Source organism: Myotis myotis, unplaced genomic scaffold (assembly GCF_014108235.1).
Source record: "Myotis myotis isolate mMyoMyo1 unplaced genomic scaffold, mMyoMyo1.p scaffold_m19_p_6, whole genome shotgun sequence".
Lineage (NCBI taxonomy): Eukaryota > Metazoa > Chordata > Mammalia > Chiroptera > Vespertilionidae > Myotis > Myotis myotis.
Window position 1 is genome coordinate 24,635,543 of NW_023416368.1, and position 27,624 is coordinate 24,663,166.

At 44.4% G+C, this 27,624-nt stretch overlaps 1 protein-coding gene across 1 annotated transcript in view; it reads left to right on the forward strand.

Moving 5' to 3' along the window:
- The window catches only part of GRXCR2 (glutaredoxin and cysteine rich domain containing 2), a 51,826-nt gene that overhangs the window by 788 nt on the left and 23,414 nt on the right, over positions 1 to 27,624 (forward strand).

A 27,624-nucleotide genomic window follows, 5' to 3' on the forward strand; every position in this document is an offset into this window, starting at 1 on the left:
ATAACAAGACGGAGCAGAGTATACAGGTGTGTGTGTGTTTTCCAGAAAGTTTCCTTTAGAAAAGCCTCCTGGGAATAGGTCAGCCGACCCTCACAGTTGCTGTTGCGGTTGCTGAGGCTTGGGTGAAGGCAGCAGCCGGGAGGTTGGGCAGGAGGGCGGGGGTGGGGGTGGGGTGGGGGCCGCTCTAGGAAGCAGAGCAGACCTGACACACCAGGATGAGAGATGGCGCCTCGCCTTCCCAGACAATTCTCCAAAGATGTCAGCGCTGGGGAGGTGTGCGGCAGCCACTAACCTTGAGCTTGTAACCCCAGCTGAGTTTAGCTCAGCTGGATCCTGATCCTCGGTCTGCTCTGTCAGGCTCCCTCCAACTCGCTTTTCCCGGAGCCAGGAGCCACGCTGCCAGCCGCTGCCTCTGCTTTGAAAACTTTAACAACTCTGAGTCTTACTCATATCAAGGGATCGCCTTGCCCAGCCCAGTTAACCCTTTCACCGCTGGGCGGCCGGCAGCAGGTTTTCTTTGAGTTCGCTCTCTGCCACTGATCCTTCCTTTCTGTAACTGAGTCAATTTCTGGGAAAAGATTCTAAGGGGCAAAGTCTAGATCAGCCCCGAAGGCCGAGTATTTACAGTTTATGTTTTCACCTTTCTCAGTTTCTCTCCTGTCCAAGAAGTGGAAACACGTTCAGTTATAAACACGAGAAGGTGATTGTGCTTATTTAAAACCTTTATAAGAAGTTCTTGAAAAGGCCAAACATATGGATGGTAGCTTTCATAACAGAGATAAGCCGGACACCCAAAAAGTACTGCTTCTTAATAATTGTAGCCAGTTCTTGAATTTAGAGATTTGAGAGGGACTTCCGTGATCTTTTTGTTCAATCTCTTTAAATTAAAAAAAAAAAAAAAAAGCGTCGTGGTAGTACATACACATCCTTCAAAAATCAAAGCACAATTGGGTTTTAAAAAAGCAAAAGCAATGGTCCCAGCTCTCCCTCGACCCCCTAGAGACTTTTCATAGCCCAAATAATGCTTATACTTTTATTTTTTGATTTATCAATGACATTGTTTCATGTAAAATTAAAGTTATTTCATAAAGTAAATAATAATAACATTACTCAAAACTAGAGTAGTCCTTACCTGTGCCGAGCACTGCTCTAAATATTTCACTTCTATCAACTCATTTCATCCTTTTAACAACTCGATGATACACTACTCTCTTCTTTACCCTCTTTTACAGAGGGCAAAACTAAGACACAGAGAGAATAAACAGCTCATCCCAGGAGTCGCAGCTAGCAGGAGGCAGGTGGTCTGCACTCTTAACTGCGATGTCGCATGGTGATACAGCTTTAAGGGGAGGAGAGATATTTGAAGGGAGCTAACCTTCCTCTGCTATGTCAGGAAGTCAAAAGATAATCATCCAAATTGACCAGTCAACGCCTTTTGCAGAGGAAGCAGCCTCACTCAGAGAGATCAAGAGATTCCTTGAAGTTGCCCAGTGAGTTAAGGGCAGAACCTGGACTAAAAACTGGGTGTTGCTTTTTCCTGGTCTTCTCTCTCAACACAGGCCGGCCTATCTTTATGATGCAGAAAGCAGATACAACTCCTTGGGCAAATCTTAAGAGGGGAACAGGAGGCCAGAGAACAGATTGTAGTGGTTCACATTTTTCAAAGTTCTTCCAAATCAGTTTTGAAAAAGGAAATATAAATGAAGCTCAAGATAGGGGAGAGCTTCAGGTTGGAGCAAATTAGAGGCCTAATTTGGATACGTGTCAATTTTAGAGACCATTTTTAACTCCTTTAAAAAAAAAAATCTCCTTTTATAGAGGGTTTTTTTGAGCTTCAACATTCTCTCATCTCTCCACTTTTATAGATCCTGTGCACATCAGGAAGCCTCTGGCAGGCTGAGGCCCTTTGCTGTTCCTCCTCATTTCCCACTGGGCAAAGCTGAGCTCTTTTCTCTGGGGGCTGCCCCCCCCCCCGCCCCCTCTCCCCCCACACAGGTCTGCTCTGGTGCCTGAACTGCTGTGGGCACAGGTGGGCAACATTCTCCCTCCTTTCCTCTCTTGTTCTTAAACACACTCCCTTAGATGCCCAAATCTGCACCTACATGCACATGCACACGTATGCTTGCACAGGGACAAGCACACACATAACCCTAACAGTAACTTTTGTGTGGCACTTGCTGTATGCCATGGACCAGTGCCAGGACTTCAAACAGATTATCTCTACATCTTCCCAACCGCCCCATAAGATAGGTCCCGTGACTTTCCTAGGGTTACAGAGCTTGTGATCTGAACCCAGGTGGGTCCAATCCCAGGACCTGTATTGCTTCCCATGATTGCTTCCCATGTTATAAAGTCATGAACATGCCCTAAGCATATCCATATACCTGTGCTGTATAAATGCACACACATTTATACCTATGTCCATAGCGTACACACCAGCTGATCACAGGGCCAGCCCCAAACGAAGGGATGACATCAAAGGAACTTGGGCTCCTTTGACAGTCACTCTCTGGACCCTGCCCAGTCTCCTGGCCCCTCCATGCTCTCTGTGGTTAGTGGTCTGAAAGAGCTTCAAAACCTCCCATCCCTGAGAAAACAGAAACAACGCATTCTGTCCCAGGAAGGCAGGATGGACCCAGGGCGCTGCTCTGGGCTAGCATACTTGGTAACTGAAGGAAGATTCGGCAGAACAGAGTCGTGATGGTAGCATCTTAGGCACCACTGGAGGAGAGAGTTTACACCGAACAGGAGTGGTCTTCCAGCACTTCGCAGATCACACCTTGTGGGTGGTCCCCAACACCACCCACATGTGAGGTTCGTCTTGGTGGAAATTTGAGAAATTTTCTTTTGAAGCTTCTGAAGAAGGGGGCGTGTTTTAAATGGGGATTTTATCCTGGCTTATCCAAATGCTTCCTTGGCGTCAAATCAGATGAACATTAGTCCTCAGAAACAAACAGGCGACTTACGCATGCCTTCCCAGACTCCAGCTCGGTCCACCACCCCGCTGCTCCCACCCCATCAACACTCCTGTTTATATTTGCACTGTTATGTAGTGATTACACACTGTGCTTAAAAAAAAAATACGTGTGTGACGTTTATGAGCTTCTGCTGCTTGTATTTACAGATGTATCTTGATTTATGTTTTTTAAAAAAGGCAAAGCTGATCCTATTGTTCCCCTTCTGTGGGTTCCCATTGACCATAGGATAACATCTAGATCCTTCTTCTCACCTAACAGGCCTACCTCTCCTGCCTTCACTTACCCCACATCTCCCTGCTACTCACCCACTCACTCCAGTTCCACTGGCTTGCTCTCTTTACTCAGGGCCGTTTATGCTTCTCTGGCACAGGGTTTTTGTTTATGTTTTTCTTTCTGTGTGCAATATACTTTCCAGTTATACTCTTTCTCCTCCTCTCTTCTGGGCACTCCCCTCACCACACCTTCATTTTCTTCATCCCCTCCCCTCCAAATTTTAGCTTAAATGCCACTTTCTCAGGGAAGCTTTTCTTTTTTAAAATTTATTTTTACTGATTTCAGAGAGGAAGGGAGAGGGAGAGATAGAAACATCCGTGATGAGAGAGAATCATTGATTGGCTGCCTCCTGCACACCCCCGCCCCCCCCCCCCGCCCCCGCCTCCCACTGGGGATTGAGCCTGCTACCCGGGCATGAGCCCTGACTGGGAATCGAAACATGACCTCCTGGTTTATAGGTTGACACTCAACCACTGCGCCACGCCAGTTGAGCAGGGAAGCCTTTCTTGATTCTCATGACTAGTTTATAATCCAACCCTTCTCCTTCATAACAGGTGTCACAATTGTAATTCAGTAACTAAGTTATAGTAATTTATTTAATGCTTGGCTTCCCCCAAACAGACTGTAAGCTCTAAGAGAGCAAGGCTCTCATGTGTCTTGCCACTGCTCTGTCCCTCATAGTTACCACAGTGACTGGCAGGCAGTGATGCTTAATCAATGATTTTGAATTGGTTTATAAATGAATAAATTGTGTTCTTACAAAATTGTATCCGGGCAGATGTGCATCAGTAAATGGAACACTAGTTTAATTTGCTGCAATTTGAAGGCAGAAAGTAAATGCACACTTAATTAAAATAGTAAAATGCCATTGAATTCTAGTTAAATTCTACTACCTGCTTAGACCTGAACTCGAGGCCTAAGCAATTTGTTACAAAGGGATGGTTAGCAAATGTTAGAAGGGCATTAAAGACTAGTCCTAAGATGAGGCTTTCTCCATGATGTAATCAGAGGAGTGGAGGAGAAATGAGGAACTTTCTTATTGTGCAACTCCGTGTTCTTCATTTTGTGTTTGGATACCCCCGGCTTTGGGAAACTGTTCACAAAGGAAGTGGGATGTCTGCGAAGAATCAAAAGGAAGGAAGAACCAACCCATTTTCTGCTCCAGAACTGGTGGAGAGGTTTTGGTGAGAGGTTCTTACTTGCATTTCTTCCTCTTGATTTTCAATAAAGACAGCAGTCTAGTAAATACAGTTGTATTCCCTCCTCTACAGAAGATTAGAAGGAAGTTCTAAAGTGAATATGAGAGGGGAAAGTAGAAAAGTAAGAATGCATCTTATCATCCTATTAATATTAAAAAATAATTCAGCTGGTCAAACCCAAGTAAAGTTTGTAGTCTGGTTATTGTGCCACTGTCAATTTTCTACTTATAATGTATTATAGTTATACTAGAGGCCCAGTGCACAACATTTGTGCACTGGGGTGGTGGTGGGGGGGGGTCCCTCAGCTCAGCCTGCACCCTCTTGCAGTCCAGGAGCTCTCACGGGATGTCCCAAAGCCGGCAGTTGGACATCCTTAAAGCTGCCACTGAGGCAAGAGAAGCTTCTGCCACCACTGCTGCGCTCGCCAACTGTCAGCCTGGCTTCTGGCTGAGAGGCGTGCCCGCTGTGGCAGTGCACTGACCACCAGGGGGCAGCTTCTGCATTGAATGTCTGCCCCCTGGTCTTCAGTGTGCATCATAGCAAACGGTTGTTCTGCCGTTTGGTCTATTTGCATATTGCCCTTTTATTATATAGGATAATGCATTATAAATGTTATCATTGAGGAAAGATTGGGGAAAGGTGCAAGGGACGTCTCTGTACCATTTTTGCAACTTCTTGTGAGTCTGTAATTATTTTGAAATAATAAGTAAAAAGAAAAAGAAACCAGTAAAATATATGTATAGCCAAAGCCTTATAAATATATCCTTACCCTGAAACACCACTCCTAGAAATTTATACGAATTAACAGATATACAGCCAAGTATGTTCCTCATATGATTACTTACAATAGTGAAAAGTGTGAAAAATCCTTAATGTCCAACAATATGGGAGTGGGTAGATAAATGGTGAGTTATATGCAGGGTGGGGCAAAAGTAGGTTTACAGTTTTCATATGGAAAATAATACAATAAATAATAAATAATAACATAAGAATAAACTGTTTCGTGTACTTACAACTGTAAACCCACTTTAGCCCCACTGTGTGTGTGTGTGTGTATATGTGTATATATATATTAAATACACTATTAAAAATTATAGAGGAGATGTATATTTAATAACATGAGGGACATTCACAATTAAGTGAATATAGAAACTTACAAACCATATGAGCCCAGGTTATTTAGGAATGATACATAGATATATAATATTGAGACTAGAAAAATGCATGCCAAAATTTTAGCAACAGTTATTTCTGACCCCTAGACTTATTAGCTGATTTTATTTTTTTTCACTTTGCTCATGTGTATTTGGAATTTTTCTACAATAAAGATCTTATTGGTGTAAGAAAATTTCAAAGATAAAAATAGCTTATTATAGGTTGAATAAAACATTGACAAAGGAGGAGTTATATCCTGTAACACTAATAGCCTATGCATTACAATTGAAAATACATCCACTGAAAAGAAAACTAAGTTGCAAAGCTCTGAAACTGCTATAAGTAGATGTTAATCCGTAAAAGATACTGTGCCTTCCAAAAGAAAAGGGCTGTGATCAGTCACTTTTCTCCTAACCGGTCTTCTTCCTCTTTCTTTACTGTGTCCTTTCTGATGAAATCAGTAAATGTTTTGATTCAAAACCAGGAGCAGGATACAACCTTAATTCTTCTTAAACTCAGGGCAAGTCTGTGCAAAAGCTGAAAATTTGCCTAGGCTATTTGGTAACCACAATCTTGTACTTTTGATCACAGGTGAGGACGTTGCAAAACTCAGTAATTCCTTAAATACCCTGATTAGTGCCAGGAGTCCCTCTTCATAGGTAGGTCTTCTAAGATCATATGAAATACATGAGAAACAAATGTCTTCCTCCTTTATTTTTAGGAATTAGATTTATTTTCTTAAAACTAACTGTAAATGAACTTGTCAAATCAATGGAACATTTTGGGGGCTCTGTAATGGTGCTAATTATATATTAATTATATAATGTTATATGTGTTCACTCACTTGTCCTTATACATTGTCTCTCTCTTCCACATAATCTCTGTGCCATATCTGTGTTGTTCATTGGTGCCTGACACAAGTAAGTACAGTACTTGATAACTGTTTGCTGAGTGATGAGGATAACTCATTTGTGTTCTAATTCTTACTGCATTCCTAGGGAGAAAACTTGGGTCTTGGAATTGTGGACATCCTTTGGAGACTCACCTTTACCACTAACAGCACTGCAGCTGTGGGTGCTCAATAGCTCTAAGTCCCACCCATAAAAGCACTACCAGTAATATGTACTTCTTGGCTTGCCATAAAGAATACACTTTCTAATACATGTTGGTAGCACTTAGAACAGTGTCTAGTGCATAGAAGTTGCTTGAAAGATACGGGTTGGCAATATCTGAATTCCTCTTTTTGTCCTAGCTGTAGTTGACCTCTTTCTGCCATTGTTTCTAAATTACTATAGTGGTTGAGACCATAAGCTCTGGGGTCAGAAGGCCTGTGCCATTTTAGCAAATAAGAGTGTGACCTAGATCAAGTTGATGAGACACTCTGTACTTGTTCATCTGTAAAATGGGAATGATAATACTAGTAATAGCACTTACTCCATAGGATTATTGTGAGCCTACACCGAGAAGGTGCATATAAAATTATTCAAAGACTGTGACACAGAGTAAGTGCTCAGTAAAGGTTAGCCAAAAGCTTCTACCAGGCCTCTTATTACTACTAGAGGCCTGGTGCACGGATTCACGCACATTGATTAGAAGGTGGCCAGTGGGGTGGGACTGGGCGAGACGTGCCAGACATGCCCTGGAGCCAACCTCTCGCAGTCCCTCCCTGGCCAGCTGCACCAGGGGCAGCACCAAGGCTCAAAGGTCATCTGTGGAGTGAGTGGGGTCCCTCCAGTAGGTGGGGTTCCTTGGCCTGGCCTGCGGGGATCAGGCTGAAACCAGCAGTCCAACATCCCCTGAAGGGTCCCCGAGTGTGAGAGGGCACTCTGCAAAGTTGCTGTCACTTGGCAGCTACTGCATTGAGCATCTGCCCCCTGGTGGTTAGTGCACGTCATAGCTACCGGCTGGTTGGCTGGTTGACCAGTCAGCTGATCGCTTAGGCTTTTATATATACAGATTGTATTGCATCTAAAGTACAGTTTAAAACTGAGCCCAACTACTGGCTTCTTTTCCTGAAGGACTTATTCATTCTGATTCAGCCATTTTATAACTATCAACTCACAGACTAGCTGCCCAAAGGTTTATGTGGTCTTGGGCATTGCAGCATCCTGTAGAACTTTAAAAGTGGGTAGGGTTGGCTATTATGTTAGAAAAAGTAACAGCAATTAACTTTATTTTGTGTCATACTCTGTGCAAAGAACTATAACCTTATTATTACCCTCATCTTAACAGATGAGGAGATAGAGGCTTAGAGAGGTTATGTTTTGCTCCAGCTAGTGCCTGGAGAAGTCAGGACTTAAGCCAAAGCAGTCTACACTCTTAATCATTTGCTGCATTTATTATATAAACAGGAGTCTATTTTACTCAATACCTTATTGCAATTTTGATCCCAGATTTTCATCTTTAGTTCCATTCAGTAGAACCCAAACCTCAGAAACATAAGCAGCCTTCACACAGTAACATCAGGTTAATCTACAAGAAACAGAAAGAAAAATATACCTGGAAGAGAAAGGGAGGGAGTATAAAATAACGAGAAATGCCAAAAAACTAAAGAAAGACTAGTAAATATATTTGGATAAAATTCCTTTGTTTTTTAATAACAAAAGTAGAATCCCATAAATATAACTGGAATTGTTATCTCATTTTGTTTTTGTACCAAATTTATGACTGAGTTAATTTTTCAGCCAGAATTTTGAAATATATTTGTCCTGCTAGGTCTAGCTCTTCATCTGCGATGTTATCTTGTGGTAATCAGCTATGGGTGGACTAGGATAGGAGTATGGTTGTTGAAGAAGAGGGCTCAAATAATGGACAGTTCATTTCTTGATGCCACTCTCGAACCTCAACCACGCCTTGCCCCTTAGTTAGGGCTAAAAATGACTTGGGCTCTTAACCAACACTAGCATTGTCTATTGAAATATTAAATGTATATTCCCATTTACTCAGTACTTTCACATTTAGTCTGTGAGAGGAATGCACACGAAGTATATAAAAGGGCTTTTACTGTTATATTGTTTGTATTTGAAGATAAATGAAGCTAACCTAAATATCCATCAGAAAGGGATTGGTTTTATATATACCATAATGTAGTCATACAGAGGAATACATAGGTATAGTTGTATGTATTAACATGGATATAATGGAAAAGAGGAGATTGTAGGCAGTGCTGATAATACCCATGGAAGGGATTTGTAAGGATAGACATCAATGATTGCCAACTCAAATGCATGTGGGGACCAGACTGGTTTTATAACTGGGTCAGGTAGGGACTATGACAACCTTGAGAGAACACCCTATGTGACAGCAACTGGCATCAATCACTCAGCTTCAGCTCATCATTGCTAATGGGGTGGCAGATCTTTGGATTTTCCAAGAAAAGCTGTAAATCACAATATTTTTTATGCTCCTTTGTGATAGTCTATTTACTTGTGTGTCACCTTCAAAGCTCATGAAAATATTTCTTATATGAATCGTTTGATCTTTATTTTGTGGAAACTAATAAAAATATTTTTAAAAATGTATTTTATTTGTTCATCTATGAACTGGACTTGTCTTGCAGGCTCATTGCATATCAATACGCTTAGCAGTAGTTATCTCTGGAGAATCATATTATGGCCAATATCAGAGTGTGGTCTTACAGTGTCTATACCAGTGATGGCGAACCTATGACATGCGTGTCAGAGGTGACACACGAACTCATTTTTTTGGTTGATTTTTCTTTGTTAAATGGCATTTAAATATATAAAATAAATATCAAAAATATAAGTCTTTGTTTTACTATGGTTGCAAAGATCAAAAAATTTCTCTACATGACACGGCACCAGAGTTAAGTTAGGGTTTTTCAAAATGCTGACACGCCAAGCTCAAAAGGTTCACCATCACTGGTCTATACTGTACATTGGTTTATGTTTGAGGTTGCTGTGTTCTTGACCGTGGCGCATACCAGTTTATTGGTGGAGGTGAGGTGAGAGGTGAGGGGCCTACACCCATAAGGAATGAGGGCGAGTGACCTGGAAATCCACATCGTGGACCAGATCCTGGAGGTTGGCCTTTTACCGGTCCCAGGTGAAGGAAAGTGGGTGGCTGTTGGAAATGTACACGTCCACACTGTTCTCCAGTGAGGAGGCACCCTAACCGGCCAGTCAGCAGGGCCCTGAGGCACGTGGGAACAATCTTGATTGTCAAGAGCCACTTGATCCACCGCTGGTCCTGGGGCCACAACTCCCCCAGAGGGTGTAGAATAGTAACTATCACTTCCTTTGGCGAAGATGATCAGATCTGCCACCAAGGGCCCCGGTGCAACCCGAGTCCTTTCTTGTCCTTGGTGACCTCACCATGGGGCCCATGACCACTGTCAGGGAGGAGCTCCTCGCCCACGACCAGTCCCTGCAGCAGTGTTCCAACCCTGGGCTCAGAGCCACTGCTTCTCCCTCCACAGCTAGTCCCACACCCGCCCCTCCCCGTACCTTACACCCCGGAAAGCACTGTCATGCCCTGGGCGTTGTCCTGCCCCCTGATTCTGACCCCACTAGGCAGACACTCTGCTGGAATACTTGGTGGTCCCGGTAAAAGGCAGTCACCCCAGCCTCCCTGTCCCTGCAGCTGCAGCAGCGATGTGAAGGGGGAGATTGAAAGACTGTAAGTGGACCCAGAGCGCAGCCTCGGCATCTCCCACCCGCGCTGGCACTTAACCTTCCCCGGCACCTCAGTGGGTGATCAGGGGGCTCCTAGTTTGCACAGAGAGCAGGGGTGACTAAGTTGGGGCTCAGCAGAAGCTGAAGAGGTGCTCAGGGGCCACAGCCAGGCTCGAGGGCCCCCATCTGGGATGGGGCCAAGACCGTGTCACTGAGTAACTTATCCAGAATGTTTTCTGGGCATCGGTGTCTGAGAGGTATCCAGAGCAGGTAGGTCCCCAGCTCCTGAGGTCACAGACTCATGGGTCTTTTGTCCCCCGTGGGGGTCTGCGCTCCATACTTGGGCCACACAACAACATTTTCTTCCGTTCAGAGTGAACCAGAACTTCCTCTTCAAGTTGGCACATGGTTTTATTCTCTCTGGAGTGTGGGCACCGCTGGCCCGGCCCTGGGCCTGGAAAATGCCAAAAATCTGCGCAGGCGGAAGTGCCTGCAGCTCCCAGCTGCTCCGGGTCCCCTGCGACGCCGGGCAGGGTAGGTTCCGCGGCTTTGGGGTTCCGTGGTCCGGTGTGGGGGACTGGAGCGCGCAGGGTGCGGGGCCGCCTGTCTTCGGGGTTCAGGTGACTCTGGAACTAACGATGCAGCAGCCTCCCTCCCCCCCCTCCCGTCAGCTTAAGAGCAGAGGGCTTTCTGTCCACTGCTTTTATAATTAAAAAATACCCAAACCTACTTGCACTGGCCTTATGCAGGAAGGTCTGAACCAAGTGAATTTCCCGCCCATTTAGACTGGACCTGGTTTCAGGATTTGGGCCTCGCTCCGGTTGTTACTCATCTCAGGAACCGTGAGTTTGGTGGACACCACGGGCTCATGCAGATGATGTTCTGGATTAGGGTTTCTGCAGCCTGGAGCTATTTCTGGCCATGCTGGATCATATGGGTCCCTGGGGAAAGGAAGCAGTGTTATATTTTATTATTTTTTTAAATCCTCACCTGAGGACATGCTTTTATTGATTTTAGAGAGAGAGGAAGGAAGAGAGATAGAGAGAAACATGGATGTGAAAGTGAAACATGATCAGTTGCCTCCCACACCCGTCCTGACAGGATATCATACGTGGCCTGACTGACAATCGAACCCATGACCTGTCTGTGTGCGGGAGGATGCTCCAACCAACTGAGCATATGGGCCAGGACTGGAAGCAACATTTTAAGGGTGTTGGGAAAGAACTATCATATATCTCATTTCCATGGTGTACCCTGAGCTTGTGGGAAAATGAATATGTGATCATCATTCATTTATTCACTCATGCAGCAACAGTGTTTTGAGTGCTTACTGTGTGCCTGGTCCTGTGTTAGACCCTGATGACACAGATACGTTCAGTGTGTTCCTGGCTTTGGAGGTGACCCTAAGTAAACAGACTCTCACAAAATAGTATGAAAAGGAGTGTGATGAGGCCCGCACACGGTGCCTCGGGAGACCCCACCAGAAGTCAGGGAAGACTCCTGAGGAGGTGAGTTTTGAGGGATGATCAGGAGGAGTTAGCCTGGTAAAGAAATGGAGGGGGAATTCCAGGCTGAGAGACACACGGGTGCAAAGAAAGGAATGAAGGCGGGAGAGGACCTGGGACTTTCTGGGAACTGTCTGTACTCTGCAGAGCCTGGACACTGAGTGTGTGTGGCAGGGAGGGGCAGGCGTTGGGGCTGGAGTGCAGGCTGCCACCTGACCACAGGTGCTTGGTAGAGCAGGCAGGGGCACCTGGGCTCCGTCCTCAAAGAGCCTGAGCGTCAACAACAACAGTTTTTGTTGTTGTTGTTAATCCGCAACGGAGCATATTATTTCATTGATTTTTACCGAGAATGGAAGAGAGAGGGAAAGACAGAGAGAAACATCCATGTCAGAGAAACACATCAATTGGTTGCCTCCTGCATGAGCCCCAACCAAGGCCCCGGGCCAGGGAGGAGCCTGCAACCAAAGTATGTGCCTTTGACTGGAATTGAACCTGGGACTCTGGTCTGTAGGCCAATGCTCTATGTACTGAGCCAAACTGGCCAGGGCAACAGCAGGTTTTAAGCTAGGGAGTTTTGGGGCTGTTTTATATATTTATGTAAACAAATATTTTCATCCAGAGTTTTCATTTTATAATTCATTGATTCTATTAACAAGGGGGGGGGGGAATGCTGTATTTTTAAGTGGAAAGCAGCAACTTATTTTTTAAAAGCTCTACAAAATGATGGCTGACAAACTCTAGTTACTATTAAAACATATTTAGGTTTTATACTTTCCCACATTGCTTGATTTTAGAGATATTTCATGACAATGCCATACACAGCGGGCAAGTTAATTAAGCCATGGACTTGGAAGGTTGCTGGTAAATTCCAAGCCAGTTTCGAGGGTGTGTTTGTGTTCTGTGTGGGGAGTTGGTTAAGGCATCCATAACATTATGATAATCCTCAGTGAATATTGCTAGGGTTCCAACTGGCAATCCATCCCCTTCCTGGTATCATTACCCACAAGGGCCTTGTTTCCCCGAAAAAGTAGGTGAATACTCAATTAATGGGAAGAGACTGAACATGTTCAGTTTGGTAAGAACTTGACTTCCCTGTCTTCCAAGGAAAAGGGAAAAGTTGGTGGTTTTTGAGAGAGGAAGAAGGGTGGGGAGGGAGGAGCCGACTGGGGTGACTGGTGAGGCTGTGAAAGCCCCACAATTGCTGTCGAGGTCGTTTTTCACCCCTGGAGCAGGTGACCTCATTTGCTGCTGCTATCCATTCATCCCTGGTTTTCTGGTCTTTTTGCCACGAGGACACGTGTATATGCAGTGAGGAATTTAGAGAAGAATTCAAATTTTATGCTGCCATGTGCTTAGCTGTGAGAGACTGGACAAGTTGCTTACCCTACCAGATCTGATTTTTGGATGTCTACTTGGCGTGGGCTTTGGTGAGAATTAAAGGAGATAAGATGGTTATGTAGAGTGACTTGCACAGAACTGATGTGCAATAGATGTTAATTTCTTTCTTGACCCTGGACTGAAGCTACCTTTAATTGGTTTCCAGGGGAATAGCCATTTGTCTCCCTGAATCTCAGGCTTCCTTTTCACCAGTAAAGAAGCACATGTTAAGAGAAGCGGTGACTGGGGTAGCAGAATGACCTGCATTCCAATCCTGGGGTTACTACTGACTTTGAACAGGTGACTCAGTGTTCTTGAGACTTAGGTTCCTTCTCTGTAAAATGGGAGCAGCATTGCCTAATAATTCCTGTACCTCCCACAGGCACTGTGAGGATTCAGTGAAGGAAGGCAGGGTTCTCAAACTTGAGAATGCCCCAGCATCACCCAGACAGCTTATTCAAACAGATTGCTGGAGTCCAACCTCAGGGGTCCTGCTTCAGTAAGTGTAAGATGGGGCCTGCGATTTTGCATTTCTAACCAATTCCAGGCGCTGCTGATGCAGTGGTCCCAGTGCCTGGCACACAGGGAACACCAGATGGATGTGAGCTACTAGTGCCCTTGTCTTTCGGGGCAAAGATAACATTATAGTTACCACCACCACCTGGCTATCATCCTAACTTTAGGGCTCTGACTTTGGCTATGTCAAATAATTGCTTAATTTTCAATTTATGTAGAACTAATATAAGCAGTGAGGCTCAGGAGGAATTCAGTGTTCTAAGGGGTTAGAATCCACAAGCCATTACTGCTGAGGACATCTGTGTGATCCAGACACAGGAATGAGGGGCCCAGACAGATCAGGTCCCTATACAGTTGTATCAGCTTGGCCCCCGTGAAGCATGTTTGAATTAAAAAACCAATTTCTGGAACATTCTCCTATCATACAATACTCAATCGGATGTTGAGGGCATTTTGGGGGGAAATTGGGGGAAATGACAGGAGACTTCCATAGGCCAGATGCTCCTTTGGTGACTTGTAAAAGTCCCATTGTCCCCGGGGGTTTTAAGTGTGTAAAGGATGGCTCTTCGCTCTGAGGAAATCATAGGCCCTCACTCTTTAGAAGGTGGATGGCAAAGATAAGGGGCCTGGTGGGTGACACCTCTGTCACTTAATGAGCAGTCTGAACTGCAGATGGAAAATTAACACCTTTTCCTTCTCCCTCCCACCCACACACCCAATACTTAAACTCACCATTGGCATTGTTTCTCAGAGCAACTGAGTCACAAGAAATGTTAGCCTTTGAACACAGCCAGGGGTGGGACTCAGTGTTGCATTAGGATTCAGAGTTCAGGTTCTGGGGTCAGAGAGATGGGGCCCATCTCCTCACTGCCTATCACGGAGAGTGTGACCTCAGCCCATGACCTTCTAAACTCCCATTCTCTTATCTAAATTGAGGGCAGTAAGAGTACTTATTCCAAAGAGATTTTGTGAGGCCTAATTAGATAAGCATGTGAGGACTCAATGACAGCTATTGTTACCATGGGGGACTTTTTAAGACTTTAGGGTTAGAACCTTCTCCCGTATGGCCTCCCGTATGAGCTGTCATTTTTCTAGAACTGCCCAGCAGTGATCAGTTGATCGTGGGGCTTAGATTCTCTACTTCCTCAATTAGTTTTTATGGCTTTGGACTGAAAGGGAAGGATTGAGCCTGTTGCATGGGGCCTGGGAATGAAATGGGGACACAGGGACAGTGGAAGGTGTATGAGGAGTCTGACCCTGCTTGATTTCAGGAAGTAATTCTCAGCCCCTGTAGGGCAGAGGTTAGAGCCATAAACGGAAGGACCTGTTCTCCCCAGGTGATGTGTGACACTCAGTGGCTCAGAGGCATAGGAGACCAAAGAAATGCAGAGTTGGGGAAGGGTTTACTCACGGTGTCAGGGGGTTTGAGGCCCCTTCCCATCCTGGGCAGAGAAGCAGTGTTTGAACACAGCCACAGCATCCACGGAGGTGACAAGGTAATTCCCACAGGGACTTGTGGGCGGGTAGTACATCTTTTTTTTTTTTTTTTTTTTTTTTTTGTAGTACATCTTAATGAAGAACATGAGAGGGCTTTTTCCTGAGGTTATCCCTCTTCATGGAGAGAAATCCCTGAATAATGGCAGTGGGAGGGTCTGCAGTGACACAGGTGGGAGCCAGGAGGCCTAGGTGATGTAGCTGCCGGGCACATGGTAAGCACCCAGGAACTGGCCGTTATTACTGGCTGTTTCCTGACACCCTGACCGTCCCCCCTGCTCATGGAACAGGCAATCTCTGCTTCGAGTCTTGAAGGACATGAAAACTCTCAGCCCCTTCTTCCATGGGACTTTCTGAAGAAGGCAGAGTAGGAGGTTAACACTATACTGAAGTCTCTTTCTCCAACAGAACCTCTAAATATCTACTTTTGATAAGAAAGTAACTTAAGCCTTAGGTACTAAAAGGTAGTGATGATGCTGGCTGGTTTCGCTGAGCTCCAGACTTGGACTCCGAAGACCTGCGTTCAGTCAAGTCCCAGCTCTGTGACCTTTGAGCTTCGAGGCCGCAGGCTGATTTTTTAACTTTCTCATATTTAAAGCAGGGACAAAACTGCCTGCCCTACCACCAGATAATAAACGGAGAAATGTTTTATAAACTGTAAAGTTCTGTTAGGAAAGTGGTTTGGGCATGTCTAATGATGACCCACGTCTCCTAGGACTACTGGCATTCAACCAAGGGATGGTCCCTTATTTCAAAATGAAGACTAATGAAAGACAGGCATGGAGACAGGTGAAGGGAGGGGTGTATTTGGGGGTTTCCCTGGGAGTTCACTACCTGCTCCGGAGGCTGGCCCAGTAATCTGATTAGAAGGCGTCATTGGGCCAATCCTGAGGATGTGACAGGAGCCCCTCTTCTCTCCACTGAAGTGGTCCTTTACCTCCATCTGCCATCCACACCGTGAGCTTCTAGCTCAAAGACCGTGTTCTCTTCTCTTGGATGTTCAGCTCCCAGCATAGGGCCTGCCACGCAGTGGGGATTCTGTTTGGGTTTACGGAAGGATTCAGAGTGAGTGGAAGACTGTGCGGGTTTGTTGTTTGTAAAATATCCACAGCTCTGGGGTGACTGGAACATGGAAACACACATTTGTGGGTCTAGAAAACATGAGAAAGAACAGTAAGAATTGCTTTCCTTCTTGAGCCATTTGTGCTTTGGGGATAAACCATGGGCAAGAAAGGAAACTTGGGAGTTGGTTGCTGGTGATGGGGTGGGGTGGGGGCTATGGGCAAATTTGGTGGAGAATTTGTCAATCTTGACACAATAACGCCATTCTGTCACAGGAGATGTGGACCCTTTGTACTTCCGGCCCTGGAATAATTGCATTTTCAAAAGGACAGGGAACTTACCAAATCAATCTAGTGATGGCTTCTGTTGTTAGGGTCAAAACATGTAATCTATGTTTTTTCTGAATGCTATTATGATCCTAAGCCAGGGAACCTCTTGGTTGTTTGTTGGTTTCCACTGTTGCTCCCATAACCTTAGGAACAGTGACAACTGACATTGAGGACACCGCCCTTTCTCTGAGGGCTTGCTCTATGCCACCCAACCCGTGCTGTGTCTTATTTCTCACAACTCTATAAGGTCAGTCATAAGCTTGACCCCATTTTACAGGTGAAGAAACTGAGGCTCGAAGGATTTAAGGGATTTCCCCAAGGTAACACAGTCACCTTAATCTGAACTGTGTTTGAATCCAGGCCTGATAGCTACATCCATGCCCTTCTCAACCCCTGAACTGCCTCTTTGGAGAAAAAGGCAGAGTTTATGATGAGATTGTACAGACCTGCCTCTGAAGTATTTTCTAAGCAGTTCAAATAAAGCACTTCAAAATACAGATCATGTGTATTTCTGTGACAAGAAATCCTCCCCCCTCCCACGGCACCTCCCTTCAAAGGCTTTTTCTTAGACTCTGCTCAGGGTTCAACCTGGGGCCTGGGCATGAAAATAGGACAAGAAAACAAAAGACCCCAAGGCCTGTAACTGATCATGAATGAAACACGCTTCCCCAGCCTCACAAGATGTCAGTCGGATTCCCTTTGTTCTACAAGCTCTGGTTTCACAGAGCATCAATTTCCCCTAATAATAAGCTTTTTAATTCTTCATCTAACGACAGCCCAGTCTTGGGAGTTCTTATGATCTCTATTGCTCATCCAGCATGACAGACACGAGCACTGTGAGTTTATTTTCCTTCTTTTCTTTTCCGGTGCTGTCACACATGACTCCCATCGCAGCGTAAGCAGGGGCTCTGAGCAGCCTCCCCCCTTTCCTCTGCCCCTCGCCTCCCACACAGCCACGCACAGCTCTTCGTGTTCTCTGTAGAGCATCATCTGCTTCACTGTGAATAAGCTCTCCTTCTTTTCCCCCCACCCCTCCTTGGTGACTCTTGTGTCAGCCAGGCATGCTGTAGGCACTTATGTGTGGGGGGTGGGTATTTTTGACTGGTTGTCTGTCTGAACTAACATTTATCAAGTATCAACTCTGTTCTGGACATGTGCTGAGAGTTTTGAACGGATTATCTCATTAGCTCCTCACCTCACCTGGGTGAGATGGGTCCTGGTGGCAAACCCATTGTACGGATGAGAAAACTGAGGCACAAGGAGATGTCCAAAGGCATATAACCTTCTAGAGTATAGATTCTAGAGCCTGTCTCCTTAACCAGCAGGACTCACTGGCTTGAGGTTGTTCTGGAAACTTCTGTGTGAAAATTGGAGATTGTTGAGAATAATTTCTGACCAAAAGACCCTCGAGAATCAAGGTGAACAATATCCTCAGGAAAGTTCAAGCCAAGCAATAAGAGTAACTAGACGGGTTTACAAAACATCCACGGACCTTTAAGATGACCCACAGCAACCGACCATTCTCTGCCTATAAGGAGAGCTCAGGAATGGCCGAGGGAAATGGCCCTTTGCCTCCATCTGTCACCTCCTGGAAGACCTCCTCTCTGTCATGTGCATCTATCCTACAATTTCCTCTTATCATGGCCTTTCCCAGAGAGGAGGGGAGCCCTTAGGATAGCAGTTCTTAAGATTTCAGGTAGGTCGGGATTACTTAGGAAACTTATCTAAAATACACAGTCTGGAAATTCTGATTCAAGAGGCCTGGAAGAGGGACTCTGCCGGAGTCCAACCCCAGCAGGTCCAGGGGCCCCCAAAGGTGTGGACGGAGTCGGCAAAGAAGGAATGACATGGAGGCAGTGTTCAGTTGATCAGCAGCCTAGCCAGGATCTCCAGCCAGGATCTCCAGCCAAGTTCTGGTCTCGATCTCCAGAGAGGTTCTGCTTCAGATCTCCAGCCAGGTTCTGTGTCCATGTTCTCTTGCTAGGTTCTCCAGCCAGGTTCTGTCCAGGTTCTCCAGCCAGGTTCAGTCACCAGGTTCTAGTCAGGTTCTCTTGCCCATTTCTGTAGTCAGGTTCAGTCCAGGATCTTTTGCCATGTTCTCTCCAGCGAAGTTCTTCTGTCTCTAGTTCTGTGTTCTAAGCTCTGTATTCTAAGTTCTGTGTTCTAAGTTCTGTCTCTTGCTGTCTTATTACATCTGTATTTATACCAGTTGATTCAATCCTATCAATCTCTATTACAAAGGTTAGGGCGTTTCTTATCTCCATTCCAGGGAGTAAAGATTATGTAGCTTAAGCATGATTGTTCATAGTTAAAGTGATTAATTACCCGCCTGGCACTTAGTTAAGAGGTTTTATTCCCTCCCTAACTTCAGGGGAAAATCCCTACCTGGGGAAACACCCTTTCTCAGAGACCTTGGTTAAAACACATAGTGCCAAGAAGGTGAGCAAACATATTAAGAACAATATGCCATATATGCCAGGTCCCTTGAAACAGCAAGGATGGACCGGCTCCCGGCAGGACTCGGGGTTTTTATTTTTACCAAGCACCTTTGGAGATCTGAATGCAAAAAGTCTCCGAGGCACTATTTAAACGTAACCACTGCTTTGCCTGGCTGGTGCAGCTCATTTGGTTGAGCGTCATTGTTCAATGCACCAAGAGGTCGCTGGTCCGATTCCTGGTCAGGGCACATGCCCAGGTTGATGGGTGGATCCATAGTAGGGCGTGTGCAGGAGGCAACCAATTTATGGATCTTGCTAATCAGTGTTCTCTCTCTCTCTCTCTCTCTCTCTCTCTCTCTCTCTCTCTCTCTCTCTGCTTCTCCCTTCTTCTCTCTCTAAAATCAATAAAAACAAATAAATAAATAACCACTGCTTCTCAGACTGTAGCATTGGACAAGGAAGCAAAAAGCGCCAGCTGGTCAGGGCTGACTTGGCCTTGGCAGTCTCTCACAGATGGCCGGGTGCATAATCGTAATCCCGTGACCCCAGAATCATCCGCTTGCTATCGCCCTTTGCTCTTTACCTCTGCTGCTGGGGAGGATGCCGCCCAGGAGCTGAGCATCTCATCTGCTGAGCTAACTGTAGGAGCTCCATAACATTTGTTATTATTTTTAAATCTTCTCACCTAGGATCAAGATTTTTATCTTTAGGTCTAAGATCTCCTACCAAGGGATTCCCTAACCTTTGAATCCCCATTTAGACCAACTGAAATGATCAGGAAAAAGGAGGGAAGAGATACAACACTAAGGACAGGCTATAGGGAGTGCTGCTCATTTAGGTGTCGACACAGCTGAAGCTGCTCCAAACTTAGTTTCCTCCGATTAAATTATGCTGGAAGCCCCACCTCCCATAGAAGGCTTCCCCCCCACCCAAGAAGAGGAGTGGCCACCCATCCTGTCTCAGATATGATCTCCTGTGTGGCACTCCCAGTCTTTACGCTCAATTGAATTGCTGTTCAATGTCAGTTGCCCGTAATCACTAGCTCCATCAGGTTAGTAACAAACCTCTGAACAGGTCTGTTGTGCAGTCAATCCCTTGATTTTCCTTGGTCCCTGGCATGCTTCTAAAACCAACTCTTCCGATGTCCATGTAGACTCTGCTAGGACAGGAAACACATCTATCTGGAGAGAATAGCATAGAGCCTGCTACATAGAAGGTGCTCAGTAAATGTTTGTTGGTTGGGTAAGTAATCATAATTTTGTGAATCTACAGTGATTTTTTTTTTTTGAGGCAGTTTTCCCCAAAGGAAGACTAGTATAAGGGCCACATAAAATTTCCCTTACTCACAGAAAAATGAGAAAATGTAGGGCAAATTTGAGGAACCTCCCAGAGACTTGGTGTCCTCATCCACAGAATGGAGATGTGGCTTTTGATGGACAGGTGGATGCACATATAGGTGTACACACATATGTCACACAGCTGACCTTACTATCATTTCAAACTTAGTTTAAATCTTAACTGCTTTATCTAAAGAGGTCAGTTGGCCTCAGCCCTGTACGAGTTTCCTTCATAGCACTTTTCACAATTTACAATGAATTGATTTATATGAGTTTTGTGTTGTCTGCCCCATTAGATTGTAGGTAGGACGTATAGTTACTTGTTACCGTGTATTCCCGACGTGGCAACAGTGGAGAGTATAGAGTTGACATATTATTGTTTCATTATTAATACTTATATTACTTTTATGGACAGTGGGGAAGTTATTGGAAAGGAGGAGCAACAAGGCCCTCTTTGCTTGGTTAGTGGGGAGGATGACTTAGATTCACAAAGGTCAAGCTGCGGTGTGGAGGTGCTGGGCAAGAGACTCTTATCTTCCAGCGAGAGACGGCATGTGTTTCAGTGGTTGTTAATTTATGATCAGCTTCCCAGTTTCAGAAGATAAAGTTGGACGCCTCTTGTGTAATTTCGATTTATTTTAATAATGAACTCAGTTGGCATTTTCCCTCTGGAATGCTGTTATTCAAACAAACTTGGCAGAGACTTGCTTGTAGGTACAACTGCAAAGGAATGAAATGAACTTCGATGTACAATATGAGTCCCAATATTGGTTCAGCCATGGTGTGTTACTTAGAACGAGTGAGAGCAATGGGGATCTTGTTAATCCTCACAATTTAGCACCAGCCTCCAGGAGAAGGGACGATCACGTCTAATCATCCTGTCCTGTTTAGCCCTGTAAATGCGCAGGAGAGGGAGATTGATGGGGGAGCCAGAATATTTACCCCAACTCCTTTGTCATTTGCGGATAGATCTAAGACAGAAGACTATTGGAAAAGATTTATAGGAGTAAAGTGAGGTCATGGTCAGAAGGCTCAGTTAGGCAGAGAGAATTGTTATTACTCAGGCCTTCATCTTCCATTTATTGAGCATCTACTGTGTGCGAGACTCTATTCCAGGCATTGGGGATTGGGTGGGGCAGAAGCCAGAGTCCTTATCCTCAAGGAACTTACATTCTGGTGGGAAGAGAAAGATAGTAACCTAATGAGCAAGTTAATCAATTACTTCTGCAAAGAAAATGGAACAGGGCAATGTCATAGGCAGCTACTCTGGTGGGGTGGTGGGGACTGTTTTAGGCTGGTGGTCAGGAAAGACGTCTCTGAAAATGGGACATGGGAGTGAAAAGTGGCTGTTTGGGTGGAGGTAGCTGCACAGAGATGGACGTTAATAGCCTCTCAGGCCAGAACAGGGAAGCCCTGCTCCTGAAATGAGCTCAACATTAGGAAACAACCCCAAAGACCCTTCATTCCCTTCCAAACAGGAAAATACAAATAATTACCATTTCCACATTCTTTACTACTCACCAGCGATGCTCATTATGGACCAGCAGTGTGACCTTGGACAGGTTATCAATCACTCTAATTTGACAGCTATAACACAGCAGCAACAAGGACTACACACCTCACAGCCTTGTTATGAGAATTACACATGATAGCAATGCATGCTAATAACTATCAGGTACTTATTATATATGGGGCACCATGCTAAGTGCTGCATATCTAATACCTTATTTAACCTTCTTGATAACCTTCCTAATAAGGCAAGAAACATTATAATTCCCATTTTGCAGATAAGATCACTGAGTGCAGAGAGCGTGAGTAGGTTGCTCAGGGTCACCCAGAGTTGGGATTTGAATCCAGATGCTCTTCTTCCAAAGCCCTCATCCTTACCTTACATCTTCCAGAGGCACAAGCCTTAGAACAGGGCCCCGGCAGGTGCCTTGGCCCAGCCCTGTGTGCGGCAGCTCTCCATGCTTCTGGGTCTGCCATTACCACTCACATTGTCTTTCTTCCACTTCCTAGCAACTGTGGGTGATCTTAGACTCTGTATTTTAGAATGTGACATTTGGAAATCAATGATTTGCTGTAGAGCTGGAGCTGGAAGCCAGTTCTTCTGATCCCCAATCCTTAGGTCTTTTCCCTACACTGTGACTCCCCGGAGTTTTTGCTTATTAGAAGTAAGCATCTTTTGAAAGGAACTCTCAGAAATACATGCTGAATTTCCTTCAGTAGATCCAGCTGTGTGCAAAACAATAGGTTCAATTTTCTTCCTTAATACCGCTTCTATTAACATTTAAAACCTCCCTCCATATTCATTGTTCCTATTTTGAGCAGAAAAAAAGTGTCAGAACATTTCAGTATTCATCTTGAAACCCACCAGGATTCTGAATCGACACCTCCTCAGCCACCTGTGCCCCAGGTTCACTCTCTGTGCCTGTGTTGCTCCTCCTTGTGCCCATTCCAGGAATTTCCAGGTTTCCGGGAGACTTCTCTTCCCGGAGACTTCTCAGGTAGCAAACTTAGTTCCTAGTGAGTGAGGTTTTGTGTGGTTTTTTTTGACCATGGTCATTCCTACCCTCTTGGATTTCTTGAGCTGAACTTTAAAGTTGAAAAACTTTAAAAAAAAGTTTTCTTGGATAAGATTGTTAGAAGATAGAGTCAACTCTGAGACTGGAGGAAAACACATCTGAGCTCACTGCCTTGAAAGCAATTACAGTTACCCATGGGAGGAAGAGGACGGGACAGAAGACACACAGAGCAGCAAGAGCAACCTCACCCTGGTCGCTGATGAGGCTGGAGCTCCCTGTGACCTTGCTCTGGGCTTGGTGCAGATTTATAGCTTCAGTCCAGACTTCTTCTTTGGACTGAGACTCTGGGCAGAGACCCATGTTTGCACAGTTTGCTCCCTGGGTTTGGAATCAGACTGAACTCAGCTCCAGTCATCCATGCTCCTTGGCCTTTGGTTGTTGAAACCAGGCAGCCCAGCACATGTCTCTGAACTTTTACAAAATTTTCGTAAGGGAGAGGTACTTACAGACAACATCTGAGACCTCTGGCTTCATGTAATGCTCTGCTTGATCTGAATTTGTGGCTCTTTTGGCAATTTAAGAGCAATTTTTGTGAAATTTCCCAGAACGTTTTGTTTCCTCAGGCAAAAAATGGCTTTCACTGCATGAGCAACAGTGAGAGTCAATTATGGCCTCTGCAAATCAATAAATCTAGGTAGGAGGCCAGATTCTTCCTGTTCACTGTGTGCATCATTCTCTGACTTCCCCTCACTATGAGAGAGAGAGAGAGAGAGAGAGAGAGAGAGAGAGAGAGAGAGAGAGAGAGAGAGAGAGAATGTTCATTTCTGAGAGAGACTTTCGAGTTTGTTTGGTCAACTGATGATTTTAGAGATGAGGAAACAGAGGCCCAGAAATTTATCCCACAAGTTTAATACAAGGCTATATTCATTTATTGCTTGTATAAGTTTTTTATAGGTTTTTTTAGTTGGTATACATTTTGAAAAAATAAGTAAATATATGCGCAGAAAATCTAGCACTCTTGTTGCATTTTTCCATTAACCTGGACAAGCTGCTAGGAGAGAGGCTTGACCAGCTGGCCATTGAAGTCTCTGACCAGCTGATTGTCCTTGCCCACTTGACCTGATCCACACCTCCCCAGACCCACAGCTTTCCCACACTAGACTGTGAGCTCCTTGGGAGCAGAGCCGTACTTGTTTGGGTCACAGCGGTAGCCCTGCCTTCTAACACAGTGCTTAGAAATTAGGTGCAAAGTACATATTTGTTTCATTGAAGCAGCTCTTTCCTGTCTTCTGGAGTCATTCAGCCCATTTCTAGTTCGTTGTGGGACGCAGCCTCAGTTCTCTCTCTCCCCTGCAGGTGGCAGTATTCAACGGCTTGAACTAGCCTTGCTGCTTTCTGAGGCAGTGGTTCTCAACCCATCAGACACAACGCATGGTTTTAGTAACAGCAATTTCATAACACCTCTTTATTATTCTGGAGTAATAGATTAAATAGTCCACCTACAAATATAACTTCAAAAACCATACAACATCCTTGCTCTAATGCAAATAGAAATAAAGGGCAAGTCATTGATAATAAAACACATATTTTCATAGCAAATGCTCGGGTGTGATTTCCCTAGGAGATACCATGAACTAGTCAGATGCTGTGCCGATGTCTCGGTCCCCTGTGAACACGACAACTACAGATGCTGTCTGATGCAGCAGCAGCATTTTAGCCATGAAGTAATTGTCCAGAATGGTAGGCAATTCTTGGTAGAGTTCTGAATAAATAAAAGTATAAACTCCCTTAATATATATGCATTTTCAGTCCCCTCAAATGTATACTAAAGACAAGTGCCTTACTTGCACCAATCAAACAATCAACCAACCAACCAACCAACAGGTTCTAGGCTCAGATAATTACAAACAGGTGTTTTACCTGTGGGAGAATCAGAGGTGTGGGATAATTTGTTTGCTGTACTGTCCTTTATGTTGCAGGATGTCCACATCCCTGGGTCTCACCACTAATGTCTGTGGTGTTCATTCATTGTGAGAACAGTACTGAAAAATGTTTCCACACATGGCCATAATGCCCTGTAGGGGGCGCTATCGACCCCATTAAGAACTTTTGCACTAGCTGTGCTAATTGGGCAGCCACAAGTCATTGTGGCTACTGAGCCTTGAAATGTGGCTAGTGCAACTGAAGAACTAAACTTTTGATTTAATTTACATACACATTTTAAACTGATGCTCAATTCAGTTACTGGAAAACTTTTAAGTATGATTGGAACAACTTGAGTATGTGAACCTACTTTGCCAATGATAAATTTCATGAAATCTGAATGCAGATCAAATATTTCTCATAAAAGTTCAGTGACCTAATTGAGATGCTCTAAGTGTAAAAGATAAATAGGAGTTTGAAGATTGAGTAGGCAAAAAAGAATACAGAATATCATATGAATACCATGGTTATGTTGGATTACATGTTGAAATGATAACGGTTTGGCTAGTTTGGATTAAATGTTATTAAAATGAATTTCACTTGGTTCTTTTTGCCTTTTTAATGTTGTTTCTGGAAATTAAAAAATACATATATGTGGATTTTTTCTATTGGAGAGTGCCGGAGGAGAGAAAACTCAGAACCAAAGTTTCACAGCCTCTGGGGCCTCTTCGTTCTTTCTGTCAGAAGTGAGAGAGGAGTTAGAAAAATTAGTTTCTTATTCTCTAGCTGGCACACCAGGGGCTGCAGGGACCGGGTCTTTGTGAGGGTAGAATTATCCCAAGTGATTATTATTTAATGGAGTCCCAGATTTTGGCCTGTGGTAGCTGGCACAGTTGATGTTTTTCCACTACCCTCACCCTCTGCTGGGTCCTCTGGGAACCTTCCCTTTACATTCTGACGTGGGAGATTTGGCCTGTGATACAAAGACTTGTGCCAGCTCAGCTCAGAGGCAATGAGGAAAAGGCATTTCAAAGTACAAGGAAGATGGCTTATCTCTCCATTCCAGTGATTTACAGATAATGCAGGTGGTTAAATTTCAAAGCTATCTGTGGGGTCCCCTCTGAGGCATAGCATAGAGAACCAGCCTCACTGGTAGCTAAGTTACAACCCAGCCATGGAGAGGCCTCACATATTCAGGAGTCTGTTATGGGATCTACATTATAGCTAGACTGATTAAAAGCATTTTCTGTCCCACTTTTAAGGAATCGACTATTATTCCCAAGTGGTCAAATTGATGGTGTGAGTGAAGCATTATTAATGGTGAGAAGCATGAACTTTGGGCTCAGAACTGGGCAAGGATAACGACTGACAGTTCATGGCTGTGGGACCCTGGGCAGATAACTTCTCTGAGCATCAGTTTCTAGTCTTCCTACCTATAAAACACCTTCCTCAGATATAGCAAATCTCAATAGCAGCCGCTGTTTTTCACCAAGAAGCGGGTGAGAGTGGGAGGTGGGGAGAACTTTTAAGCAGGCAAGCATCTTAGGACAGCATCTCCAAGACTATGTTTCTCAGAACCCTGATCCTATGAGATAGAATTCCAACAATAAAAACAGGGTTTTTTTTGTAAGTCACTTCTACTGCTTTTTGGACATGGTGTATCCCCAAGTCAAGAATGACAAAGTATATTAGCATACTTAACATTCTGGGAAGTCTTGCAACAAAGAAATCAATTTAACTTAGCTTAACCCAACATTTCCCAAACTTATTTTAATAGGATTTTTTAAAGAAATAACTATTAGTTGTGTGGGCCATACTTTGGGAAATGATGGCACAAGAAAAAATGTCCTACCTTCTAGTCAGAGCTCCTTGATCCCACACTTTGAATGGGCTGACTTGTCATCACATTATCATGTGACCTGGGGGGTGCGGGGGGGATATAAGTTGGACAAGCCACCAGACTTTCCCATATCACCTAAGTGCATAATGAAAAACCCACTCCTGAAGGAGCTCAAGCAGTCTTGGGGGGAAAATGGTGGTGACATGGGATATGACAGCCTCTTAAACCATTGGCTTGTAATTTCTATTTTGATTGGTGGTGGAATAGATGGGAGAGATGGTAAATTTAGATTTTGTTTTTCATGTTTTTTTTTTATAAAGTCCCATGAACTCTCACAATTCTCTACAAATGATCAATAATTAAAATAATTTTCTGCCATAACAATATTTCAAAAGGAAATGCCAGACTGGGTTTAAATACACACACACACACACACACACACACACACACACACAGATACTCATATACATGTGCACTCTCTCTGTACAGTAATGTATGAGCAGATTAAAAGGATATGTTTAATTTATAAGCCTTACTCTGATTAGAAATGATAGATGTGGAAAGATCGCTAAAGGATAATGTTCATACTCAATTTGCAATAATTGCACATTTCTTTCATCAAGACACATATCTAATGTAATTTCTCAAATCCCAAAGTACACATAAAAAGACAGTCCGGTAAATGACCTCAGAAGGGATAGGATACAAATTTTACTTCAAAAAAGATTCAGAATACAGTAGGGCAGTGGTCAGCAAACTGTGGCTCGCAAGCCACATGCAGTTCTTTGGCCCCTTGAGTGTGGCTCTTCCACAAAATACCGACTTCTGCACATGGGCCATGAAGTTTCAATCGCACTGTACGTGCACGTCCGCACATGGTATTTTGTGGAAGAGCCACACTCAAGGGGCCAAAGAGCTGCCTGTGGCTCGTGAGCCACAGTTTGCCGACCACTGCACTAGAATGTAAGTCAAAATGTATAGAAGCAAACCTAGATATCTGTGAATATTTTTGTAATGCATTATGTGCCTCCAATTTTTA